Source organism: Cheilinus undulatus, linkage group 3, assembly GCF_018320785.1.
Source record: "Cheilinus undulatus linkage group 3, ASM1832078v1, whole genome shotgun sequence".
Lineage (NCBI taxonomy): Eukaryota > Metazoa > Chordata > Actinopteri > Labriformes > Labridae > Cheilinus > Cheilinus undulatus.
Window position 1 is genome coordinate 5272538 of NC_054867.1, and position 25113 is coordinate 5297650.

Below are 25113 nucleotides of genomic sequence, written 5' to 3' on the forward strand. Positions count from 1 at the left end.
ACATTTTTTTAAATAATCACAATGGTTAAATTGAGAATATCTGACAATTGTAACAAATCTGCCCTCTGAGAATCTAGTGAATGTGACCCTGTTGGTAGCCAAAGCTGTCCATCCCTGATCTGTGTGATGGTTTCAGACCACGCTGGTATAGCGGTGCATCTCTCAGTTGAATAATTAATCTAAAAGTCAGCATCAGAAAATAAAAACCTCTCTGCTTTCATTTAAATCCCAAAGCAAAGACTGGTAAGAATTGCTTCATGCCATCAATGTTGCCTTAAAATTGTGTGCCAAGAAATTGTAATTTAAACATGCTGTAGATCATCCTAAGTATCAAAATGAAGTGGTTAATTGCAATGAAAAAATAGTTTGACAGCTATTTAAAAACACATCACATCACATCAAAAAATAAAGTATTAAAAAGATTTGGGTGACCTCTGTGTCTAGATCAGTGTTGAGGATTTATTTGTGCTAAAAGACTGTAGGAGTCAGTCAGTTTGACCTCAGGTTGGAGTCAGACAGCAGGTCCACGATCAGCTCAGAGGTAACGTCTTGCACTAAACGCAGCGTTCAAAGTATTCTGAGACTGTGGACTCTGCCAAAGCCAGGGTGGAACTAAACGGCGTAGATGTGGATTTGATGTTTCTGCATGTCTTTACAGTGACTGGCTGCATACAAAGCTGTCCGACAGTGGGGAGTCCCTGACCTTTCTTTCTGTCAATCTTTTTTTCTTCCTTCATTCGTCCTTCGCTCCCATCTTCGCGCCCCCTGCTGCAGCCACCACTCCTTTTGTTTTCTGTCTTTCTTTTATTTGTGCTATAGTCAGGATGGCAATGCTGTCTCTCCATATCCTGCAGCTTGCATGCACACGCTCCCATCATGCTCTTTGATCTGCACAGTGCAGATGTAAAGCAAAGAGTGTCTGTCATCACTACAGTGTGTACTATACACCTTGGCTTCTCTTCCCGACACACAAACATACACAGGATAATCCCTAGGAGTGGCTTGGCATTTTAACCCTTCACCTCTGACCCCCCCTCTGTTTGGAGCTTTGTCTTCACAGGTGAACGGGTTCATGGAAGACGAAAGGTGACCTGGGTGTTCACTCTTTTTCTCTCTAAGTTGGTCAGGTTGGGTGATGTCACATCCTTCATCACAGTTCAACCATTATTTAAATCAGACTGAGTTTATTTAAAGCCAAACAAGTGAGGCAACAGTTTTGATCCATGTTACTTTAAACCAGGATTTCTCTTGTGTTGTTGCGACTGTAGAGGTGCAGAGGCATGCACCTGGTATTCAAAAAATGACTAGTTAGTTATCTTGAACAACACTAACTGCTGTTATGAAGGTGTTCCTGAATCCTTTAGGTCTCCTCTAACCATCTGGATATGAAAAAATCCATCTGTTGCATGATTATAACATTTATAAAGCATTTCATATTTTTGTGATTTTTATTCCCATTCAAACATGGATGCTAGCCAGAAAAGGTTTATCTCCTCTTTGAATTTGAAGGAACCAAAATTCCCCAGATGGCTGAAAAACTCAGAGGAATTTAAAGTCTTGCTAAATGACCTTCAGTTTTTTTTTTTTTTTAATATTTTAAGGTAATAGTGTGCTTGGAAAGTAGATTTTTACTGTTTTATTACTATTATGAGCCAGTATCACACTAAATGAAATATTTTTCGCTGTTAAATGGCGAGATATTTCCAACATGAAATCAATAATTAAAGTAGGTCTGAATAATATGGAAAAATAGCAATACAATATCTTTTTTTTCTCCTCACAAGATTTTTATTTTGATGGGCTGCACGGTGGTGCAGGGGTTAGCACTGTTACCTCACAGCAAGAAGGTCCCCTGGTTCGCTTCCCGGTCATGGCCTTTCTGTGTGAAGTTTGCATGTTCTCCCTGTGCATGCGGGGTTCTCTCCAGGTACTTGTCTGTCTCTATGTGTCAGCCCTGTGATTGACTGGCGACCAGTCCAGGGTGTACCCCGCCTCTCGCCCAATGACAGCTGGGATAGGCTCCAGCACCCCCTGTTACCCCATACTGCTTATCCATACTGCTTTTGAGTCTTTAATGTCCTGTGACATAACATTATAGCTCTTGTCCGGTCACATCATTTAAATCAAACCTGTGGTGCACCAGCATTTATCCAGTGGTATTTTTAATATAAGTGAAATGCCAACTGATAAGTTTGTAGCACGTCAGTGTTGTTGATCAGATTAAAATGTCACACCTTCAGCTGACAGTTTGAGTAATAAAATCTATGTCACCTTGTCTGCTGTTGTGGATCAGCGTCCCTCCATCACTCAAAGAAGCTGCTGTTAGATCCCCAGAACTTTCATGTGTTAAAAATGATCAATCCAATGTTGAAATCCATGTTAAAATGTGCATGATTAAAGCTAAATAGATGACAGCCATCCATCCATTGTCTGTATCGCGGATCCCATTGGGTGTGGTGGGGAGGCTGGAGCCTATCTTAGCTGTAATTGGGCGAGAGGCGGGGTACACCCTGGATGAATCGCAGGGCTTGCATAGAGAGACAGACAACCAGGCACACTAACATTCACACCTATGGCCAATTTAGTCACCAACTAACCTGATGAGCATTTTTTAGGTGGTAGGAGGAAGCCGGAGTACCCGGAGAGAACCCACACGTGCATGGGGAGAACATGCAAACTCCGCTCAGAAAGGCCCTGACTGAGAATCGAACCAGTTGAAATGACTGTGAGGCAACAGCGCTAACCCCTGCGCTGCTGTGCAGCCCTACAAGGTGACATTTTGTACATTATGATTAAGGTTCAGTTAGCAGCATTACTGCTGGTAAAGGTCAATAAAACATCATGATGACATGTTCAAATGTAAAGCAAGCCACATCAACACATTTAAACCACCAGTGTTGAAAAAGAGAGTAACTAGAGTTTCCTGAGAAACGTGCTATTTTGAAGTGAATAAGTCATCACATAGTGCAACTCAGTAGTCCTTAGACGTCCTTATACTTGGTGCATGACTCCTCTGTTCTGCTCTGTTTATTAAGTCAAAGAAAAGCATGTTTTTAGTTGATACAAGATGACCTGTGTGCTCTCTTCATCTGTTTATGCTGCCATCTGGAGGAGGTCTTGGTACACTACAAAGCTTAGTAGACCAACTGTTAAACCAGCTGTTGTGTCAAACACAAACATATGATCAATATCACTGATAGATGATCAATATCTGTATTGATATGGGTAGCAAAAATGTGATCAAGGCATCCTTTGGCAAATGTTGTTTGCAACATTTTCCTCTTGAATCTAAAATAAGTCCAAAAAACATATTTTTTAACCTCATTTAACAGATGAAATGTACACATGCTCAGTGAAAAAGCAACTGAAATATTTCTTTGATATGTATTTCAATAATTTCAGGCTCTTAAGATGCAGATAACGAGAAAACAGAAATTTATCATGCAGCCATGATTCACTTTTTTTTTGCATGGTTTATTAATGGTTTTGGTCAATTTTAACAAATCAGTATCAAAAAATCAGTATTTTCCTCAAAAGTCCTGCATCAGTCAAATGCAGCAGAACAGTTTCAGGCTTTAACAGACTGTGTCTGTTTACCAATGACACATTACTCCAGGCATGCAAGTATATTTTAATTTCTCCCTGGTTTGAATCACATAAATGATAATAAGGGATGCAGGATATTGGATCTTTGTGAATATACAATGTATGATTATTTACAAATTAATTTTAACCTACTCTGATATTCATACTGATATTTAAATGTAGTCCAGACCTAAAGCTTCAGTTTTTACACACAGTTTAAAGTTTCAGGATGAACAAATGAACACATTTCAGTCTTTAAAACAGACTTTAAAGTGTGAGGAATGATGACAAATAAAGCAAAAGACTTTAGAAAATGTAGGTCTGTTGGTCCAGCCTCAAATTAACTTGCTTGTACGGCCAGTATTTGGCAGATTTTTTAGAGCCAAAAATATTTGTTATAAATATTGGCAGACATGTTATTTTAACAGCCTTTTAGGCTAATTTCTGTCAATACTGATATCATGCCAATAATTTATGCATCCCTAGAAATAGTGATTATAGAATGCACTTAAAAGCAATAATAAAATATAAAGCACTGCTTTTATCAGCCTTGAATTATGTGAAATAATTTCATGTAACTTAAACATATTTCCGTCTTAATCACACTGAATGTTTGTTTTTGTTTTGTTTTCAGCGTGTTTAGTCTGTGTGAATGTTTAAGGGAGAATGTGTGTGTCCTGGGTGTGTGCGTACATTGTCCTATACATCGGATGTCTCCATAAGGCAGCAGAGCAGACAAAGGTTCTTCCCCCTCTCTCCTCCTGACCCCCTATATCCTCTGGACATTGTTTTCTGAATCCTATTGAACCAGGAGTCCACAGGGAAACACCACAATGGAGAAGAATGGTGTGTCTTTATGTCTGTGCCTGAGTCTGTGTGTGCGTATGTGTGTGTCTGTGTACCTCATCCTCTTCTTTAGCGCAGTGTGAGGCCGAGCCAATCACAGAGAACAATGCTGGGTTCAGGAAAGCCTTATGATCTCTTTAAATAAAACCCCTCTGGCTGTATTGTCTCCTTTGGAAGAATCACAAGAACTGTGAGATTTAAAACAGTTAGCCGGCCGACTGATGGATTACCGCGCTGACAGATGATGGTTTTATCAACGTGTTACAACTGAGAGTGAAACTTCAGAGCTGGAGGTGCTGGCACTTTTCGTCTTAACTTGCACTGCTCCTTTTAAACTTTATCAAAGAACCACAGATTAAATCATTTTTCAATAACTTGGTTACATAATCATTTATTTTTTAGTGCTCCACATTATTCTTAAATTTACAATACAAATTATCTGCACAAATTTGGATTGCTTGAGTCTTACATTAGGTCCAGTCAGATTGCTTTATTTGTACTCATAGGTAGATTTTTTTTTTGCAGTCAGCGAGATCGTGACATCCATTATGCTGAAGTACAAAAACGATGTAACATGAAGCAACACAGAAGAGCAAAGAAACTATTGAAATCCTATTAAGCATGATTAATTTCCTCAAAATGCTGAAAATGATGGGAAAGAATAATAAAGGTGCTCAAGGTTTCACCACCCAGAGCACATAAGTGAAATAAATGTCCACCAATGAATTCATTTAAAAAAATGAAAAAGCACTTGAATTAAACCAGGGTTAAAAAAAGTCAAGGATTTAGATAAGTAAAATAAATAATGTGTAAAAATCACTACAGTGTCTTCAGTTCAGTAATAACAGCAGGAACAAAGCAGTTTTGTTCTGCAACATGGGACTAAAAATCTCTGTCTATAGAGAAAAACCTTCATCAGGTGAAAGTCTTTATTAAAGATCAAGGTAGACATCTGCTCTAACTTTTCCAAACACTGCCACAAAAGTGGAAGGTCAAAGTTCTACCAAAAGGTCTTCATAAGATGAAATAGTCAATATGCTGTGACTGTTAAAGTTTTCAAGGCCAGTGCGACCTCTTTTCTCGATGCTGTTTTTTTTTTTTTAACCTGCACTGCACCTGCATGATGAACGGCCACCATATAACTCAGAGAGGAATGACTACTTTCCTCTATCTGAAGATGTTGACACAGACTCAGTTTTCACATGTATTATTATGCAAGTGCACTTTAAAAGTTTACTGATAATGAAAAAAGCAGTAGAATGTAGCTAGGGCTGGGTTATATGGCTCAAATCATACTGCAGAATTCTTTAGTTGAGTGGTGATAGATGATGTATACCTCAGTATAGCTGCCATCAGGCCAAAACTCTCTTTTCATGATTTATTATTTTTTTCATAAATCAGTCCTGTTGATCACCCTTTAACATTTGTCACTGGGTTTTAATACATTTTAAACTGATAACATTTGTCAAAAGATGCTGACATTCAGTGTTAACATTAATTCAATTTTTTTTTCATTCCCTTAAAAGTTTCAATTTTGGAACTAAAGTTTTGGCTCAACAGCAGTTATATGTTTTCTACTAAGAAATTAGGCAAAATTGGCTTTTAAGGGGAATGGGCCAATACTAAATGTCACAAAGGCACCTTTTACTGTAAATATAAAGTAAATTGTAAAGTAAGAACCTTGAGCTGTATACTGTATGGTCAGTCTACATTTAGCTTAAATATTTAGAAAATAAATATTTATATATCCCCCTTTGGTCAATAAACATTTGACTGTTGCAGGGCTGCATGATTCTGGATTTCAAATGTTTATTGTATTTGTATATTACTCACTTTTTATTGTTGGCGTCTTCTGTACTAGAAATGATCTGTTCCTCTTACCGTGACAGTCTTTTTATTGAAGAAACATACATTTAAACAATGTAAACAATCTTTGATCCTGCAATAAATGATTGACGTAATCATTTTCAAATAAAGACACTGAGTAATAGTAGTTTTTTAGAGTACCAATGCATGATTAATCTTTAATAGAGTAAAAGCAAGCTTCATCTGCCTCTAAAGAAACAAACAGCACTCTAACATACCTGAGCAGCAGAGAGTAAATGAGATCCTTTTTATGGAGCTTAAACTTTCAAATTAAAACTAATTCCCCTAAGTATGTTGATATGTACAGCTGTTTTATCTCCTCGATAAATTGGCTCAAATTTTCAGCTCTGCAGATCAAATAATAAACTTTTTAAGTTATCTGAAAATGCTGATATTATGCCGGTAATATTTTGCATCCCTCTTTTCTTTCTGCAGACTAGGGCTGGGCAATTAATCACAAATTAGATTAAATCGCAGCATGCCCTGCAATTTTTAAATCGCAGACAGTTTAATATTTCCTTAACCTGACATGTTTGATATATATTTTTACAGCAGAGATTTTATACACTATACATAATGCATAAATTCAGTGTCTTTTTTTCAGAAAAGTTTACTGAAATCATACTTTCCTGTTCATATGTATGGTTTTCTTGATTGAAATGAGAGTAACATAAGAAATTATCATCCCCTTCAGTGTAGCAACTGATATCAAATTTGCTATTTGAGCCAAAAACCCAGTTAGATTTTTTGTTGTAAATCTTTCATCCCTAGTTGAATTGATCTAATACTGTGCTGGTTATAATATAGAATGAGTTATTACTTGTGTTTGTTGAACAAAACATAAGATGAGGAACCTATAAAAAAATATTATCATAAGATATCATCACCTCAAAATCTGAAAAAGTCACACTTATTTCTTCAAAAGGTCAAAACACAAAAGGAAAATTCCATATGAAGTTTTTTAAAGGTCAAAATATGAGATAAAATTCAAAATCATCAGTTTTAAGTGTCAAATTTTGAGATAAAATTTAAAACCATGAATTTTAAAGGTCAAATTATGATGTGAAATTTGAAATCATGATTTGAAAATGTCAAAACGTGAGATAAAATTAGAAATCATGAGTTTTAATTGCCAAAAATAAGACTAAAAACTTAAAATTGTTAATTTAAAAGTTCACAGTATGAGAGAAAAAGTCAAAATGAACAGTTTAAGTTGTAATTGTGAGAGAAACGAAATTGAAAAAATGAAATCAAAACACAAATGAACTTATTTACCTTAATTCTTGACTTTTTAAATTACAATATTGGGAAAAAAAAATCTCAATTATATTATTTTCTGTAATCATTCAGCCCTACTGCAGACAGTCTTTTTAGTGAACATCAGGCCTGGCAACTATTTTTAAACCCCACATAAACCATATATATATAAACAATAAGGTCTTACACTTTCTTTTAAGAAAATTCATCAATAAATTTTAAATCAGTATGTTGCCCATCCAAATTACAATATGCAAATTTTAGGTTATAATAACACAAACAGCCATATCAGATAGTATGTACAATTCAACATTACAATGAGTGATCATGGGCTCAGTGTGCCTTTAGAGTGGCTTAAAAGAAAAAGAAAAATACCAAACTTTTTAATTTTTAACATTTTTTGCTGCTGTGCTTTAAAGCTTTTTTTGTTGAACTCTCCCTTCGGAGCAGTGTGATTTAAATGATACTGAATTATATTTTACAACATGATCCCATCACCGTGTGTCTGTACTTTGTCAGTTTCAATAGCAATGTGTGTAACTTCTCCAAAACAATCTTCTACCTTTAAGAGTTGAAGATAGTTTGTAGTATTTCTTCTTTTATTGAGGTTAATTATGACTATCATGCAAATATGTGTGCTTTGTCTCATATGATGGTGCTTCTCTTTTTTGGCTTTGGGCCATTCTAACTTTTACTTTCAGCCCTTGGAAACTGTGGTGAATATTCTTTTATAATCTGTAATATTTACTGACAGAAGTTATTTAGAAATCCTCCTTTTAAAATGTGAGTTGTAGCAGTATTTCAAAGCCGTGTTGCTCTGGTTAGCTGTTGATAATTATCTTTTGCGGTGTCAGTAATGAGTTCATGTTTTAATGGGGTTTTATATGTGGTGAGGTTGTTTCTCTTTGATTCTGTGACACTTTATAAAGTGAGATAATTCAGGTTAATTCTTCACTACATCCTTGATAAGAGCACGATACCGCAGTCAGTCTCTTTGGCATTATGTAACAAACCTGCTCTCTTCAAGTTCAGCCTTTCTGAAGAGTTTTAGATGACAACATCTTAAAGAAATCTGCTCATATGGCCATGGTCCTTATTCATTAATGTTTTGGCTTAATCTCTGAGGTGTGCTGGTTGAAAAGGAGCAGAGATGTGAAACACATCAGGAGAAGCTGTCAGTGTTAATTATGATGGAAAGACTAAGATGGAAATATTCTTTGATTCTTTTTGCCTCACCTTTTCCATCCAGTGTTCTTTCTTTAAAGATGCTCTCCACTTGTTGCCTTGCTGGAGGGAGAAAAAAAGAGGTGATGTTAGGAACTTGACTGGGAAACGCACTTCTGCACAGACTGATGTAGATGCGGTAACTCAAGCTGGGCGGGTTATAAGGTACAAGTGATGGGCCTCTCTCAGAGACACCTAGAGACAGCTCAGCTGCACCCACACTCACACACAGCTCTCTGAGAAGCTACACACACCATCGAGGTAAGATTCCTGCCTCACACACCACAAACTCTTTAACAAACTTCACTAATACGAATGAGATCCATTTGCTTTTGTGCTCACAAGGTTGAATATTTCACAGCTCTTCGTGTCTTTTTGCTTTTTTACTTTTTGTGAAGGTAGTAATGTAGCATTCACAGCTTTCTATTCTGAAAGGTTGGCATTTTAAGTAACTATTTGTAAGATCTCACTCTGTCTTGCACATGCTGTTGCAGAGTGCATATGCATTCAGCCAGCTGTGCTTTGTATGCACACTCACTCAACCATGAATGCAGTCATAAGCTCATAATAACGCCAGAGTAAAGCCTGCCCTTTCAGCCATGGCAGGCTATTTATCAACTGTTGTAAATCAGTTTTGGTGAAGAAAGAGCGGAAGCATCCTTGAACGCTGCCCTGCATTTCTCATGCCACTTTTGAACACCTTCTAATCCTTAAGAAGAGAAAGTAAACAGCACTGAAGTTTTTCGGAACTTTTCCTCTGTGCTTGCCCGCCTGCGTTCCACGCACGGACGTTCGTGTAGCACGCGATATCATGCATGCTCCTACAGGACTAAGGTGTGTTTCATTAAATATAGAGCTGAGTGGGAAGCTTTTGTTGGTAACTATGTGCCTTTTTTTGTTCGGATGTTTGTCAAAGCAGCATAACTACAGGTTTCTTTTGTCTCATTGTTCCCTTTATGCTCGTCATATAACGGCTCTGTATTGTTCAGCAGTCAAGACATGAATGAGCAGGTTTATGTGTGACTGTGAAACACTGAAATGTGCCTCTTAACCCTTACAACTCTGAAGAAAATCATAGTCCATCTACTGTATGCCTACTTTGGATTTCATGGTTATTGTGAGATATTTTATGGAGATTTTTCTCTTAAATGCTTCCTATTACTAGAATCAGTTTTACAGAGGAAACAAAGTTATTTAATTCAGTTAACTAGAATAATTCAGTTGAAATAAAATCAAATAAAAACAACATTTCTGCTGAAAAAAAAACCTGTCTGAAGTTGAAAAACATGAACTTTTTTAATTTGAAAAACTATGTGAACTTCATTCTAGGGGTGTGTAATAAATACAGATATTAAGACGTGTTGATAAAGTTTATTTTGACAGTGATACCTAAAAGGAAATAGATGTCCGTCTATGTTTAGTTAAAAGATTGTTCACAGTGAGAACCAGTAACAGTAATCTACTTAAAACATTTAGTCTGAATAAGGAGTTAGTTTTATTTCATTTAACTCTTCATGACCTAGATGTTTTTGGGTGATTTGACTCATTTTATATATTTATTTATTTTTGTTCATATCTGGTCTTTCCTCATCGGGTTAAATGCATTTATTCTATTATTATCCTCGTTGCTGTTTCACTGAAAACCAGCCGTACTCCTACATTTCATCTGACCACATATTTAAATCAAGTAAATAAGTTTTCATATCATTACTGTGGACATCGAAGTAAATTTAACTCTCACCCAGAGAAGTATTTTATTAATTGAACATGAACAGGATTAGACAAAATGCAATAAACATGTAAAACTGTCTTCAAGGATCCTCATTAGGTGTTATATCACCGGGAGCTGAAACTCAAAATTAGATTAAATTGCAGTATGGCCTCTTGTTATATTTCTTGTACCTGAAATCTGTGCCAAAACACCAGTTTACACCTTTTTTTTTTTTGCAGTAGAGATGTTATGCATTACATCTGCAATCATCCAAGTGTCTTTTTTTTAGAATAGTCTTAAAAAAGATCCTACTTTCTTCATTTTTGTACATTTTTTGTTATTGAATATGAGAATGATATAAAAATTCATATCCGATTTGCAATATTAGACAAAAATTCTAAACTTTTTAGCCCTTCTTTAATCTAATATTGTGTTGGTTATAGTGTAGACTGGTTTATTGCTTCTGTTTGTTAAAAGTAACATAAGATAAGGAACTTCAGAAATAATCAAATCACAATCACAATGCTGGCGGAAAAATACAGTTAGATTGTTTTCCCCAATCATTCAGCCCTAGAAATGGTTAAATATTCTAACAAGATCGCTATTGTGGCCGCTGCAGGCTGCTGCAATCTTTGGGAGTTTTTTTAGTTAGTTATTCATTTATATACTTATCAGTCTATTGTTTCATTTGTTTATTTTACAAATTACATAGTTCATGTGCTGGTATTGTGCAGCTATTAACACAAATGACATTTGTATGGACTGTAAGGATGCTTGAAATCCTTACAATAATTTATTAATTACATTAATTTCAAGGTTTTAAAGTGCTTTGATATGAATAAGCACTTAAAAATGCTGGTTTGTTCTACCTCTTATGATGTTAAAAGAAAAAAAAATACTGTTTGCTTTATATACAAAAATAAAATAGGTCTCGGATCGTTCACGTGAAAAATATTAAAAGTATTGAAATAACAATGAAGTTATCAAGTAAACTCAAGTTATTTAAAACTTTTATTTTCCTTTAATTGCTCATCCACTTATTTTGAAGACAATGGCTTGCCACAGATTCTACACACAGCTTTCACAAACATGATTTCTTTTTTTTAAATGATAAGAAAGCTACATAATATTGAAAGCAGATATGTATCTGTATGAATACAGAACTTACCACGACTGAAGGTGCTGGAGAATCTTAAAATGCAGCTTTAAAGTGTAAGACCCTTGCATTTTGCTTTTGGGCATGTGGATGTGACTTGAAACCAAATTTTTTTTTGTCATTCCTTTACAGAAAATAAAGTAAAGACATGTATCATGAATAAACATTTGGCTAAGAATGCTGAGATGTGATTTTTTTTCCCAGATCATTCAACCATTCTGATGGACGAATTTATTACTAGATTTTTCAGACATAAAGAGAATCATATTCTCCGTTAAACTCTGAAAATAAACACACAAATGTAAGCTAAAACCAGCCCATGTGGAGGAACATTACCTCTTTTATTTAAAGCGTTAAATTACATTTTTGTTTGTGAGATATGTTTTTATTTAGAGCGAGACGTCTGAAGGTTTCTTCATGTTTAATTTCACTTCCAGGAGAAATCTTGAAGGTTTCATATTATTACCATCTTTGCAAACTTAGAGTTCCATAAGTTTTGTTTCAGCGTATGCCATCATTATTATACATATATTATACACATATATACATATTATTAAGGTCAATTTCGGGGTAAGCTGCACTACACATAAACAAAGGATAACACAAGTATGTGAACATAAAGACATGATACTAGGCTGTTGTTTTAGGGGAAATGCTCTACAGCTGTTATAGATAAGCCTCTATTAAAGATAATTTTCTACCTCTTGTAAACAAAAATCGCTCTCTGTTTTTATAGAGTGAATTTGAGCAGGCCTAACAGTCGCAAAACAAAAACAAAACATAAATCTATGGAGAATTTTTTGTGCCAGTGAATTTAGAAACCTTGCCAAAAACAAAATGAGGTTAGACAGAGATAAAATGAGGTGTGATTATGACATCTATTAGTAATACTGATGATGGAGATATGTAGAAGAAGTTGAACTCCATGGTGTAATATCAGGCAGCAGAATGATCCAGACAGATCATGAAAACTGTTAAAGTTATGGGGCAGTTGTAAGGACATGCATTCATTCTTAACCAGTGCTGCAGTCATACGAACATTAGCTCCCACTCACCTGGACTTCTGTCCACAGTTGTGGTCAAGTTCATCAAATATGGTCTTAGAGAAATAATAGCTGGTCAGAACTGAACCACAGCGTTTCATTTAAAGAAATGTTTGATTGTCTAAAAGCCCAAACGATCTGTTGTTTTATAGACGTGGTTTTTAACTACCAGTAATGTAATGAAAAAAATGTGACCCACATTTTTAACTATTAAAATTGATTTAATAAAATATGTTGCAGTTTTTACTTTAGCAAGAAAAAAAACATATGGTCAAACTACCATGTTAACAACTCACATCATTAAAGAAGCATTTGGAGCATTTTACATCACTCTGTTTGCAGTGATAACATGTCAATTATGTTTGTTTTCTTGAGATCTAAAGAACTTTACACAAAACCATGCCAAGACCAGCTTTGATGCCTGAGATAGTAAGGTGAAGATCTTGACTAAACAACCTAAATTAACTCATTTATCACGGTAAACGCATTAACGCAGGGGTCAAACTCAACCACAGCAGGTGCCCGATTCTGAATGTAGGTCAAACCTGAGAGCCTAACAGGGTCAACATTTAACCATAAACGGTCAACCTTATTTTCACCAGTTATGAGGAAAAACCTTTCCAGAATAAAAACAAAATCTAAATGAGTGTAAACCCTCAAAATCTGAGCTAAAAAGTCAAACTTATTTGCTCATAAGGTCAAACACAAGAGTAAAATTCTATATTAAGTTTTTAAAGGTCAAAATATGTGATAAAATTTTTAAAAAAGAGATTTTTAAATGTCAAATTTTGAGAGAAAATTGAAAACCATGAATTTTAAAGGTCAAATTATGATGTGAAATTTGAAATCGTGAGTTGAAAATTTAAAAAACATGACTAAAAACTTAAAATTGTTAATCTTAAAGTTCACAGTGTGAGAGAAAAAGTAAAAATCAACAGTTTAAGTTGTAATTGTGAGATGCAAAATTGAAAATATGAAATCAAAACACAAATGAACTTATTTACCTTCATTCTTGACTTTTTATCATTATTTTTCTCTTACTTTTTCTAATCATTGAGCTAAAGTTTACATTCTTATACTGGAGGAAATCTGCAGACCTCGTACTTGTGGGACGGTTAAAAAGAATATGACATGATCTTGCTGGCTGGGTATAACTGTGCCAAAGGCCAGATTTGGCCCCCAGGTCTTGAGTTTGACACCAATGCATTCATGGATGTCTGCTTAGGGCTTCCATACATCATGGACCTTTCAACTCTTTAGGCACTGACAAAATCCCAGTGACCAGCTCAGAAGTCTGCTAGTAAAAATCATGATTTCAGTTCTAGGCGTGCCTTAAGAGGTTTCTTCACACTGCCACTAACAGATAGCATCGTTAAACAGGTACTTTTCTTTATGGAGGTGTGTCTTCCATCAGACATCACAAGTTTAATCAGTAAAACTTTTCTACAAAAGTTTAAGGCAATATCTCACACTGCAGAGACTTTCCGAGTACATGTAACACCACTAAAATGTGTTTTAAATGTAGAATCTCTTGGCTACCTTTATGTATAGCTTTGTTTTATTGTGGAGTCACTGGATGCTTTGTTTATCAGTAGAGGAAATTTCAACGCTGAGATCAGTATTAAACTCTACTTCATTTTATTGAAAAGATAGATATGTTGTAGGCACATGCCAGACTATTTTATGAACATTAGTAGGTTCATTTTCTTGCTTTCAATTTTAACTGTCTTTGTATATTATGTTATTTATACTTTTATAATATTTTTATTCTTTTTCCATCTGTTTTTTATTCTCTTCTATTATGCCCTGTTTATTAAGTTATGCTGTTTGTGTGATTTTTTAGTGTTTGTATGTTTGGACCCCACAAAGAGTACTTGGTACATTGGTGGTGGTGACAAACTGGGTAAATAAATGAACAAATAAAAAAATGGATAAATAAAAAAATAAATGAAATATGATCAGAGTATGACATTCACACTACAACAATGGCAGAAGTCCTGAATTCCCCTCTTGTCTTTTTGCATGTTTCAGCTGCTTTTGAGTACTTCACAGTTGTCAGCCAACAGATTTGCATCAATGTCAGAGAAGAAGGCACAAACAGATGACTTGTTGTTCACTGAGACTAAAGATTGAGGTGTGATGGGCTCGTTGCCATCCTTTTTTCCCCTGCAGATTTGTTTATTTCTGCGCTGATCATGAGAATCCACAAACTCTCTATTGATACGAGAGCGCACACAAAAAAAAACGCGCGTGTTTCCTGGTTCATTTACATGATTTTCATCTGAGTCCAAACAACACCACTCTGTTGTTAGAAATAAGCCTATGTAGATTTTTTCTGTTTAATACAGGACCTTTACACGTGTATGACGTGTGTGTGTGTGTTTGCGTCTGCATCTTTGTGAGGTTATTTGCAAAAGAGCAAAGAGCGTTTGTTTGCTTGACAGCAGTATGCAGCAGGATTTGCATTGCCTTTATAAAATCAGTGAAATCTAAAGCGACAGTAGGCCATTCTCTGTCTGCTTTGTATAACTTTGAATCCGACTACATTTGCGGCGTAGGGCAAAAAACTCTACAACACCACTTTGAGCTGTTATATGATTATGACCTTATCATTTAAACATTTAATATTCGTATTTACTACACAATAAAATGGAAAAAAAACAAGTGTTGCTTTAGTATCTTTAGTTTAATCTGCATTTCAGTCTACTAGAAGAGGAAAACATGTCTCTATCAGACTTTTGACGGTTTCTGCATTTCACACCCCTCTCTTCTTGTGATGGTAATAAATCTTGACTTAATAGTCCGGAGCAATGAAACACTGTCAGATCTGCATCACTTCTGAACACTTAAAACTAAGAGTGTACTGATCCATTGGTTCACAACCTGGGGTCTGGGACCCCCGAGGGGGGTGCCAAAGATCTAAGGGGGGTTGTGAGGCTTTATCTGCTCTGAGGCAGCCAAAATGAGATTTGCAAATATTGACTAAAACGATGATAAAGCAGTTATTAAGTAGTTAATACAAAGGTCTTTATGAGAAAATCATGCATAGGCCTTTTTAAGGTGAAACAATTAAAAACTGTGTTGATTTTCGATGGCAGTGTGTCACTTTTTCTTCACTCCTGGGGAGGTCCTGCATTTACTAGGTACATGTAGGGGGACTGCAAGGAAGTAACACCAAATAAAAACACAGGGGGAAAAAAATAAAATACAATGAAGAGGACGTTTAGATGAATCAGTAGACAAATATGTACCTGCTTTACATGTCAAATAACAGAGCTAAACCTCTGTCAATAAAGGCATCTTACTGTGTCTTTGCCGACAGTTGAGGTCTTTTTTCTTGTGTTTTTATTCTTCATCATCTCTGAGATGTAAAATAATTCAAGAAGGAAACAGTTTGTGCCTAAAGACTTGATCAGGCCATTATAGTCAGTTGTGATGATCCTGACATTCAAAATCCTGACAAACATAGGACACCTTTATCTAAAACAGCATGTATACACAGTTATTAGTCTTGTTCTCTTGTTTTGCAAAACATTTGCAATGTATATAAGTATAAATGTATTTTTTGAGGGGTTGGGGTTATTTGATTGTTGTTTATGGTCAGGATACTTGAAGACAAAAGTCTGCACTTTTATTTTATTACCTATAATTTATTTTTAACCCCTTTTTCTCTTTTTAATTCATTGATTATGTTTTATCCCACTTTTTTTTTTAAATAGAATATATTAAGAAAATATTTTGTAGGGCTGTCAGCATGAAAGGAATAATAGCAATGTGATTAAGGACCATAATTTATGCATTTTTCTTTTTAATGGCATTAATCACATTGTCCCTCTTAGGACACTGTAGTTGAGCCACTGCAGCGTCTCTCTGCAGCCGCATTGATGTAAAATAAGTTCACCATTGCTCCTTAATTTCTTATTTTAGTTTAGTCAGACAGCTGAGTGGACAGGTCAAAAGTCATCTGCACCTTTTCATATCAAACATTTTATTTTAAACTCTTCACTTATTGTTAAATCTGATCCATAAGTTCCTGTTTCCATGGTAAAGTTAATGCCATAACCTTCTATCTGTCTGAAGTTCCTTATTTCCAGAGCCACCTCTGGCCAAAATGAGGCCCTAAGCAGACTCTGGTACGAGGCCCCTCAGACTGAATGAAGCCCTGCCTCCTCCTCTTGGTCTGTCACTGTTTCTGTTAGTTTTATCATTAGTAGTCTATCTTTCAGGCCTTGAAACATGCAGCCTGTTTGTTCTAATTTGCTGTTGTTTTTACCCTAGATCTGTTTTTAAAACAGCTGATCTGCATGCAGAAGTACGATGTGTATCAGACAGTTTCAGAACCAGCACAGCAACTTTACAGGGTTTTAACAATGGCAGAAGTTCACATTTAACAGGAGAGGTTGCACAACAACAAGTTAACAGGAAAGATGCAGGGAGTTTTTTTTTTTTTTTTATCTTTGGGCTTTTTTTCTGCCTTTATTGACAGAGGAGGACAGTGGACAGAATCGGAAACAAGGATGAGAGAGCTGGGAGAGACATGCAGGATAATGCCACAGGCCAGATACAAACCAAGGCCGACCACCTACATGGGGCGCGCCTTAAACCTCTAGTCTGCCTGAGGTCCTACACGCTGCATGTGGTCTGCTTATAGAGAGCGGCTTATTTTCTAAAATATGTCAGGACTGTAAGCTCATATGAAGTCATCACTCTTAGTTTAAGGCAGTGCAGAGACCCCAAGAGTGAAACAGAAACAGTTTTGAATGCAACTTTTGGAATTTCAAAATACAACATAGATAAACAAAAGTGTACACTACAATTTGTCGCAAATACAGATCAAACAGGAGGAAAAAGAGTGTGTTTTTGGCTTTTTTGAGTGGTGGATAATGCAACAGGATTTCCACTATAGCATCTACAAACTGATATGTACTGGAAAAAATAGAGCTCAATTCTATTGAGAAATATTAAATCTAACATGGAACTTGTGGGTTAATAGTCACTTCAGAGTCCTTTTTTCTTTTGTTGTACTGAAAAATTATTGAAACACCAACTTCTGCTTTGATTGTTAACTTTGGACGAATGGAGAACTTTTGTTAATCCTCTCTGTCTGATCACTCCGCTCATCGCTTTAAGCTATCACGCTCACCTAAAGAATAAGCACCACATTTTGTTAAAGTTGTCTTTATAAATTTCAGTTCTTCCCTGTCGTTTTCAACAAGTCACCCTTTCTGTAGCGTGAAGGAGAGCAAAGGTTAAGTCCAGGTTAATCTTTCTGACATTCAGCTTTTGTGGTGGTGGTAGACTGTTGGTGCTTGAGTTCGAAACCAGAGGGTTGCTGGTTTAACTCGTGCCATAGATTTAAAAATGGAGACTGCTGTGGTTGCTGGAGAGCTGCCAGAGCTTTGCTGATATGCCCATGAGTAAGGTACAGGTGACGTGCCTCGCCATCACATCTGTCCATTAGTGCATAGGAAATGTTTGTGCATGTGTGCTTAACTGGCCTGTGTGAGGCAGTGAAACTGAATTTCCACTCTTGACTGATTAGTTAAATCTTCTTCTCTTTCTTCCAGTGCTGGACAGCAGTGGCACCACAGTAGCAGCGTTTGTAGTAAAATGATTTTTAGCTTTGTGGCAGCATCACTGTTTTCTGAGTCAAAGAACTTCTTAGTGTTGCTGAAATGTTCCACTGATAAAGAAAAACAGTAGCATGTGAGCAAACTACAGCTGAAGAGCAGTGGATCACTCTTTCACATTCTCAAATCAAACTTTGAAGGATGAGTAAAAACAGCTGGTTTTACGTGGACCTTTATTTTTAGTGCTATGTCTACTTTCAGTATGATGGTGTCATCATCTTCTAATCCTTAATGTCTCTGACATCTGTGCTCCTGGTTTATAGTACAGAAAAACAAGGATGAATTACTCCAACAAGTTAACTTATCAATCAGCTGTGAAGTTAAGAGTCTGCCAGCTAGCAGCAGCTATGTGAGGAACATAAAGAGGGGCACAATACATCAGGAAACAGTAGAGAAGATATTAGATAAAGCCTGAGGAAAGTTTAGTCGCCTCCTGGAAAAAGACAACTGAATATTTTTAAGTTATTTATTAGTTTAAGGATTGGTGCTTTGACTGTTGACTTGAAAAAAAAAACAACATTTTGGCTCTCACAGAAATATTTCAGCTTATTATATTAACCAGATTTAATTATTCATTTCTTTTTATTATTATTAATATGTTATTTATATATTTTTTATGGTATATATTTTAACCTAAAACTGTTTTTATACCCCTGTTTAAAGGGAATGTAGTTAATTTCAGTAGCTGTCAAAAGGAATTGGTTTGAAATGTATGTAGGTAGCAGGTATCTGTTTAGTACATAATAATCGAACTAAATGTACAAAAATAGCACGAGTCAGGCATTTAAAAAAGTTAGATTAAAAAAAGAAAAACACGTAAGTGTAAACAATGAAAAAAATGTAGCTATAGCAAGGTTTTTTTTTTCTTTTTTGTTGTAGCTTTGCTTGCTTCATCATTTTTGTCAACTTCACCAGTAGCATCAGGATACAATATGAAAAATTATTGATTCTTTTGACATCAATACAGTATTTTCTTATTTCACAAAGTCTGCCACAATGCAGTTTCAATTTGATCTGATTCAGGTGTCTGTGAGCAATGATCTAATTTTGATTTTGATAGATGGAGGAGTAAGGACAAAATGCAAAATGCAGTTTTTAACTGATGATTTCGGTTATTAAGGGAAAAAGCCATTCAAACCTACCTGGCCCTATGTGATAAAGTCATTGCTGCTGAAACCTATTCACCTGTTGTGTCGCCCTTGGCATCAAAAATGCTTGCTGGCAGCTTAGTGGTGAGTCTTCAGCATCACTGTGGGGGAATTTTGGCCCACTCTTCTTTGTAGAATTGGTTTTATTCAGACACATTGGGTTTTCAAGCATTAATAGCATCTCAGTTGGATTGGAAGTCAGCTTTGACTGAGCCACTCCAAAACTTTCATTTTGTTTCTGCTTTTATTTAAGTCATTGGTGTGTTTGGGATCATTGTCCTGCTGCTTAACCCAAGTGTGTTTGAGCTTAAGTCATAAACTGATGGCCGGACATTCTCCTTCAGGATTTCCTGGTAGAGAGCAGGATTTATGGTTTCATCAGTTATGGCAAGTAGTCCAGGTCCTGAAGCAGCAAAGCAGTTCCAGACCATCACACTGCCACCAGGATGTTTTCTCTCTTTCTTCTCATTTAGTCATGAACTCTGACCTTTACTGAGTTAAGTGAGGCTTGCAGGTCTTCAGATTTTCTTGGTTCTTTTGTAACCTCTTGGAAGAGTTGTTGATGTGCTGTTGGGAGTAATTTTGTTCAACTGGCCTTTCCAGGGAAGATTCACCACTGCTCCAAACTCTCTCCAGTTGTGGATGATGGCTCTCACTGTGGTTGACTTGAGTGTCAAAGCCTTTGAAATGGCTTTGTAACCCTTTCCAGACTGAGAAATTTGTTGCTTCTTGAGATCTTTTGGCCTACTTCACTTTATCAGACAGGTTCTAGTTAAGGGATTGCTGGATTTACCAGGGCTGGAAGTAGGGATGAGTATCAAGAACTGGTACTGGCAGAGGTGTCAGGTAACAAAGTACAAATACTTCGTTACCTTACTTAAGTAGAAATTTTGGGTATCTATATTTTACTGGAGTAATTATTTTTCAGCCAACTTTTTACTTCTACTCCTTACATTTTAAAAATAGCCTTGTTACTCCTATTTCATTTCAGCTTGTTTTCATTCCGGCTTACCATACTTATAGGCAACTAGTCATCATCGAGTTCAGTCCTCCACACCCCAATCCATCCACCACCAATCAGCACTCACCCAGTTTTCCCCACGCTGTCCAAACTCTTCCTCTAGGTAGTATTTCAGCATGTCTGCCTGAGGCTGCTCTGATTGGGCTGAGAGTGAGGAAGACGCCGGCTAACGCGCTGAGTGTAGTCCGCGTCTCCGTTGTTTCATGCCGTGTCACATTTATTATTGTATTATTGTATTATTGTAACCTTCAGTCCTGGGCCCACATCTGACAAAGAAGGATTACAGTGTGTGTTGTTTCCTATGTGGAGTTGTCTGGCGAAGCGCCTCGTCCTCTCTGGTCTGGAGTTCTGAGGGTTTGCTGGAGTGGCAACCTAAGTCTGACTGACTAGTGACCAAGCGGCAGTACAGTGAGTGCCCAAGTGATTGTTTTGTGTTCTTTCTGGAGCTGTGAATGGCGAAGAGACCCTGGTATTTTATTTTTCCTGGGTTGTGGAGAGTTTTGGGGTCTGTGGTGAAACCCAGACTTGATTTCCGTTGTGGATGGTGGAATTCTATTGTGTTGAACTGGACTGAACTGTGTTATTTTTGATTTGGAAAAACCGGAACGGACTCTTAATTTTGATGAACTGAACTAAACTGAGAACAGAACTGAAACGCACTCACACACATGCACACACATTGTTTGGTTTTTGTTTATTTTTTGTGCCTTTTCCTTCTTGCTCTTGCATTGAATATAATTTGAAAAATCTGCCTGAGTTTGCTTGATTATTTTGTGTTGCTGAATTATTTTACTGACATTTTTTGATTGCACTGCATTGTATTTTCACTGCTGCTGAGTTGTGAATTATTGTTTTGTATGCTAAAAAAAAGTTTTATTTGTTTCTAAATTGTCAGACAGGACTCTGACTGGCACCCGTACTAAACCCGTTACAACACATATATGGTTCTTGAATGTATTGGCATTGTACTGAAACGCGTTCATTTTCAATTGGCACAAATGTGGCTGAAACAGATTCATCCCAAATTTTTCAACATTAACATTATTTTAATACAACATTATAGTCATTATGGCCTTTAGAAAAATGTTTTTTTGGGGGAGGTGGGGCAGTGCACTATAGGCCCCTGTGGCGCAGCCTAAACTTTTGTCCTATTGGCATTTTTTCCCCCTTACATTACTTTTACTTTTATACTTTAAGTAGTTTTGAAACCTGTACTTTTATACTTTTACTTGAGTAAAAAGCTTGAGTTGATACTTCAACTTCTGCAGAAGTCTTTTTAAACCTTAGTATCTATACTTCTACCTGAGTAATGAATGTGAATACTTTTGACACCTCTGGGTACTGGTACCAACACATCTGATAGTAACTGGACTGAATTACAACACAGATATTGATACTTCACTGTGATACCCTGCCACCTGATGAAAGGCAAGAAATACTTTATAGAATTTGTGTGATTTATGTGTAAAGGTTTCCTTTTATATCCCATGTTTGACTGGCACCTTATGCAGATATTTCTGCAAAACATTTATGATACCCAGACAGCTTTTATTCTCTCGCCGACTTTGAACACACGTTTTCCCCTAAAAGTATTGATTTGAGCACCATTTTGGCACCATCATCATATAAAAAGTATCAATTAAGCACAAGTATCTGAAAAAAATCTAAACGATACCTAACCCTATCTGGCAGTAATCAGGCCTGGGTTTTTGAATTTCAAAATAATGGCGTAGTGTAAAGATGTTTGCATGGAACAATATTTGGACTTTCTTATGATAAGATTGTACAGTTGATTCACATAGACTGATCGTTAGACTCTTACTGCCCATCTTTGATTGTAGTTAATGATGCTTTTTTAGATTTTCATTGTAAGAGCTTCCTGCTGAGGCTTGTACGAGATTGGTGGGTGTTTAAAACATAGCTAACATTTAATATAATTGTGCTCTTTAAAGCAGTGGTGAGCTGCACATTAAGTCTTTAGCACCTGAGTGGCCATTTGATAGGCTGTTGTAATAAGGTGTTATTATTTAACTCTTGTGAATGACTGACTAATTTCTTAGGGTATTTATGGAGACTTGCACAATGACCGTGAATTTAAAACCTTTTTTACATCAGTGTTTCTTCTGTGGCTTCCTATTTCTTAGGCTTTATCCGGTGTGCATGCTGTGTACAAGCCAGATCTTCCAACCTGCAAAGCCAGGCAGTGAATGTGTCATTACAGCAGCTTCAGACATGATGTCCAGCGTATTGGAGCTGGTTAAAACCTATGGCACTAAGTTGTTTGGAGCATAAGCAGCCATACTTGTGAAACACATTAACGCACACACATACGACCTCCTGCTGTTTCTCAATGCTGAGCCGAACAGGCCCTCAGCAGAATCACCTGTTGTGCTCCTTACTGCTCAAAGGCGTTTCCATAGTAACACCTCCGAGCCCTGGCCCCTTGGTCTATAAGACCCTCAGCAAACATAGACCCCCACCACTACCATTACAAACTCCATAAAACACACACGCACACACACACATACATTGAGCACACGTGGGTGCTCTCAAGGAGCCACAGTGAATGGAGTGAGGATATAAAGTGTGCCGGGCTAAAGGAGAGAGCACATTGTGAGGGTCCGGCCTCCTTTGTCTGCGCTAGCCTGAAGGAGCAGGGGGTGGGTAGAGTGAGGGGGTGGGGGGGCCTTTGTGAAGAAAGAAGAAAAAAGTGGCCTTCATACGCATCCTTTCTTCTCTTTCTCTTGTTCTATCTCTTTATTGGGAGTGTGTTTTGTCTTCTCCCCCCTCTCCTCCTCCTCTCTGATAAATGCCACAGTAGCCTTTCGCTAGCCGCCACAATAGCCGACCTGTTTCAGGGAACGAGAGGAGGGGGGCAGAGGGAGAGAAAGAGGGATGAGAGGGAGGGAGGGAGGGAGGCATGAAAAGAAAAATGGCTGCCTTTTAACCTGTGCCTCTGAAAGCAGGAGAATAAAGCGGGCATGACTAAAGCCAGAGTCCTGTTCTCCCTTCTTTTCTTTCTCCTCTGTGTCTTTGTGAAGGGCGCAGTTGTGTCATCAGCCTATTTATACATCTTATTTAGAAGCCTTTGACAGGGAGAGAGAGAGAGAAAGGGACTTATGAAGTGCTCTGGAGCAGGATGGAAATGGACCAGACATGTTTATCATGTAAGCGTAGCATAAAGATCAGATAAAGCAAAAAAAAAAGTCCAACAGAGTCACAGCTGGGTGTTGAAATGATTCATTTCTGACGTATAAAATGTGACTGACTGTGCTTGAACATGTTTTAACACTTAGCTTAACTGCTTAATGTTATAAAAAACTTAAATAAGTACAGATTTATTATCAGCAAATAAGGTGAACCACTTATAAATGTGAAGCACTCATATGTTGGGATGAGGTGATTAAACTGTGTCATTATTAGCCCTGTTTAAAATGCAATGCTTAATTAATCCTAAAGGCTCTGCAATACTGGGTTTAGGGTTAGGGTCTTCTCACTCACAAATAAGGGGCAGAAAGTTATTTTAAGAACAATCTGCATGAAACCAGATGGGAAAAGAGTCCAAGAATATTATACTCACTTATACCATGGTCTTGGTGAATACTCGATTCTGATTGGCTCTGGAAATTCCATTGGTGTCAATTAACTTCTCATATACGGACACCTTTCAAACTTCTCAAGTAGTCCCGGTCAAAAAATCTTTTCACTGTCCCAAATTAATGTGCAGCAGCCGTTAGCTGTTACTCTGTTTGGAGTAACTATAGCAACCGGAGACAGTCATATTTTTTGAGCAGGGAGTACAGCGCTGCCAGCCTAAGGAGCCTGCGGACCGGCATTAACCGTCACTTAACTGACATAAATAAAACGACAGACTCCAGGTTTAAGACCAGTAACATAAGATGGTCTTATCTTCTATATCTGATGTACGTCTTGTTTCCAGGCTCACCTTAACTCTGAGAGGTGAGTGTCACAAAAAACTCACTTGCCTCCTGTTCTGAAACTTTTTTTTCAGAAGATTCAAATAACACAAACAAAAGAAAAGAAGTCGTTATTTCTTTGTAGAGCCTAAGGAAACGCTTCTGATAAACTGGCATGATAATATCTGATATATATTGACGTGTCTGATGGACAATCAGCACCTGCAGGGCGTGGACAACTCCGTTTCACCTCTGTGACCTCTAGTGCTGAAGGAAGGATTATTCTGTGTATTCAAACAGCTGGTCTGCTAAAACTACAGTAAGCTTTCTATCAGATGACTGTTCATGTTAATGTACAGGTTTATAGTCTGATCACAGATGACTCTCCGTCTCCCTCGTCTTCATGTCATTTCATTGATAAATCCGTTCAGAAAGTGCGCTAAGCGGACTAGTTTTTTGTTCTGTTGTGACTCAGTATCTATGGCCCGTCCTATTTACTGGAGTACTGAATAACGTTTACATTCCCTTAGAATTTTATGGGATTGGAATGACTATTCCAGTTATTAGTCAAGCCCTCAGGCGTTGCTAGGGGAAAGAAGTTGTTTCAGTAAAACTTTACATTTTGATCGCAAAATTATGAAATGATAAATTAGTAGTTTTATTGGTTATTTTCATTGGCAAGTGACCGTGGTATAAGCGATTTAATCCG

General features: G+C 36.9%; 1 protein-coding gene across 3 annotated transcripts in view; it reads left to right on the top strand.

Moving 5' to 3' along the window:
• The window catches only part of LOC121507400 (transcription factor SOX-13-like), a 109178-nt gene that overhangs the window by 5320 nt on the left and 78745 nt on the right, over positions 1 to 25113 (top strand). The window contains exon 1 of one of the 3 annotated variants that reach the window (XM_041783704.1): positions 8988 to 9039. The exons of the other annotated variants lie outside the window; for them this stretch is intronic. The gene's annotated coding sequence lies outside the window, so the exon portion shown is untranslated. Of the gene's footprint in view, positions 1 to 8987; positions 9040 to 25113 lie in introns of those variants that run through there. 3 annotated transcript variants of the gene reach the window in all.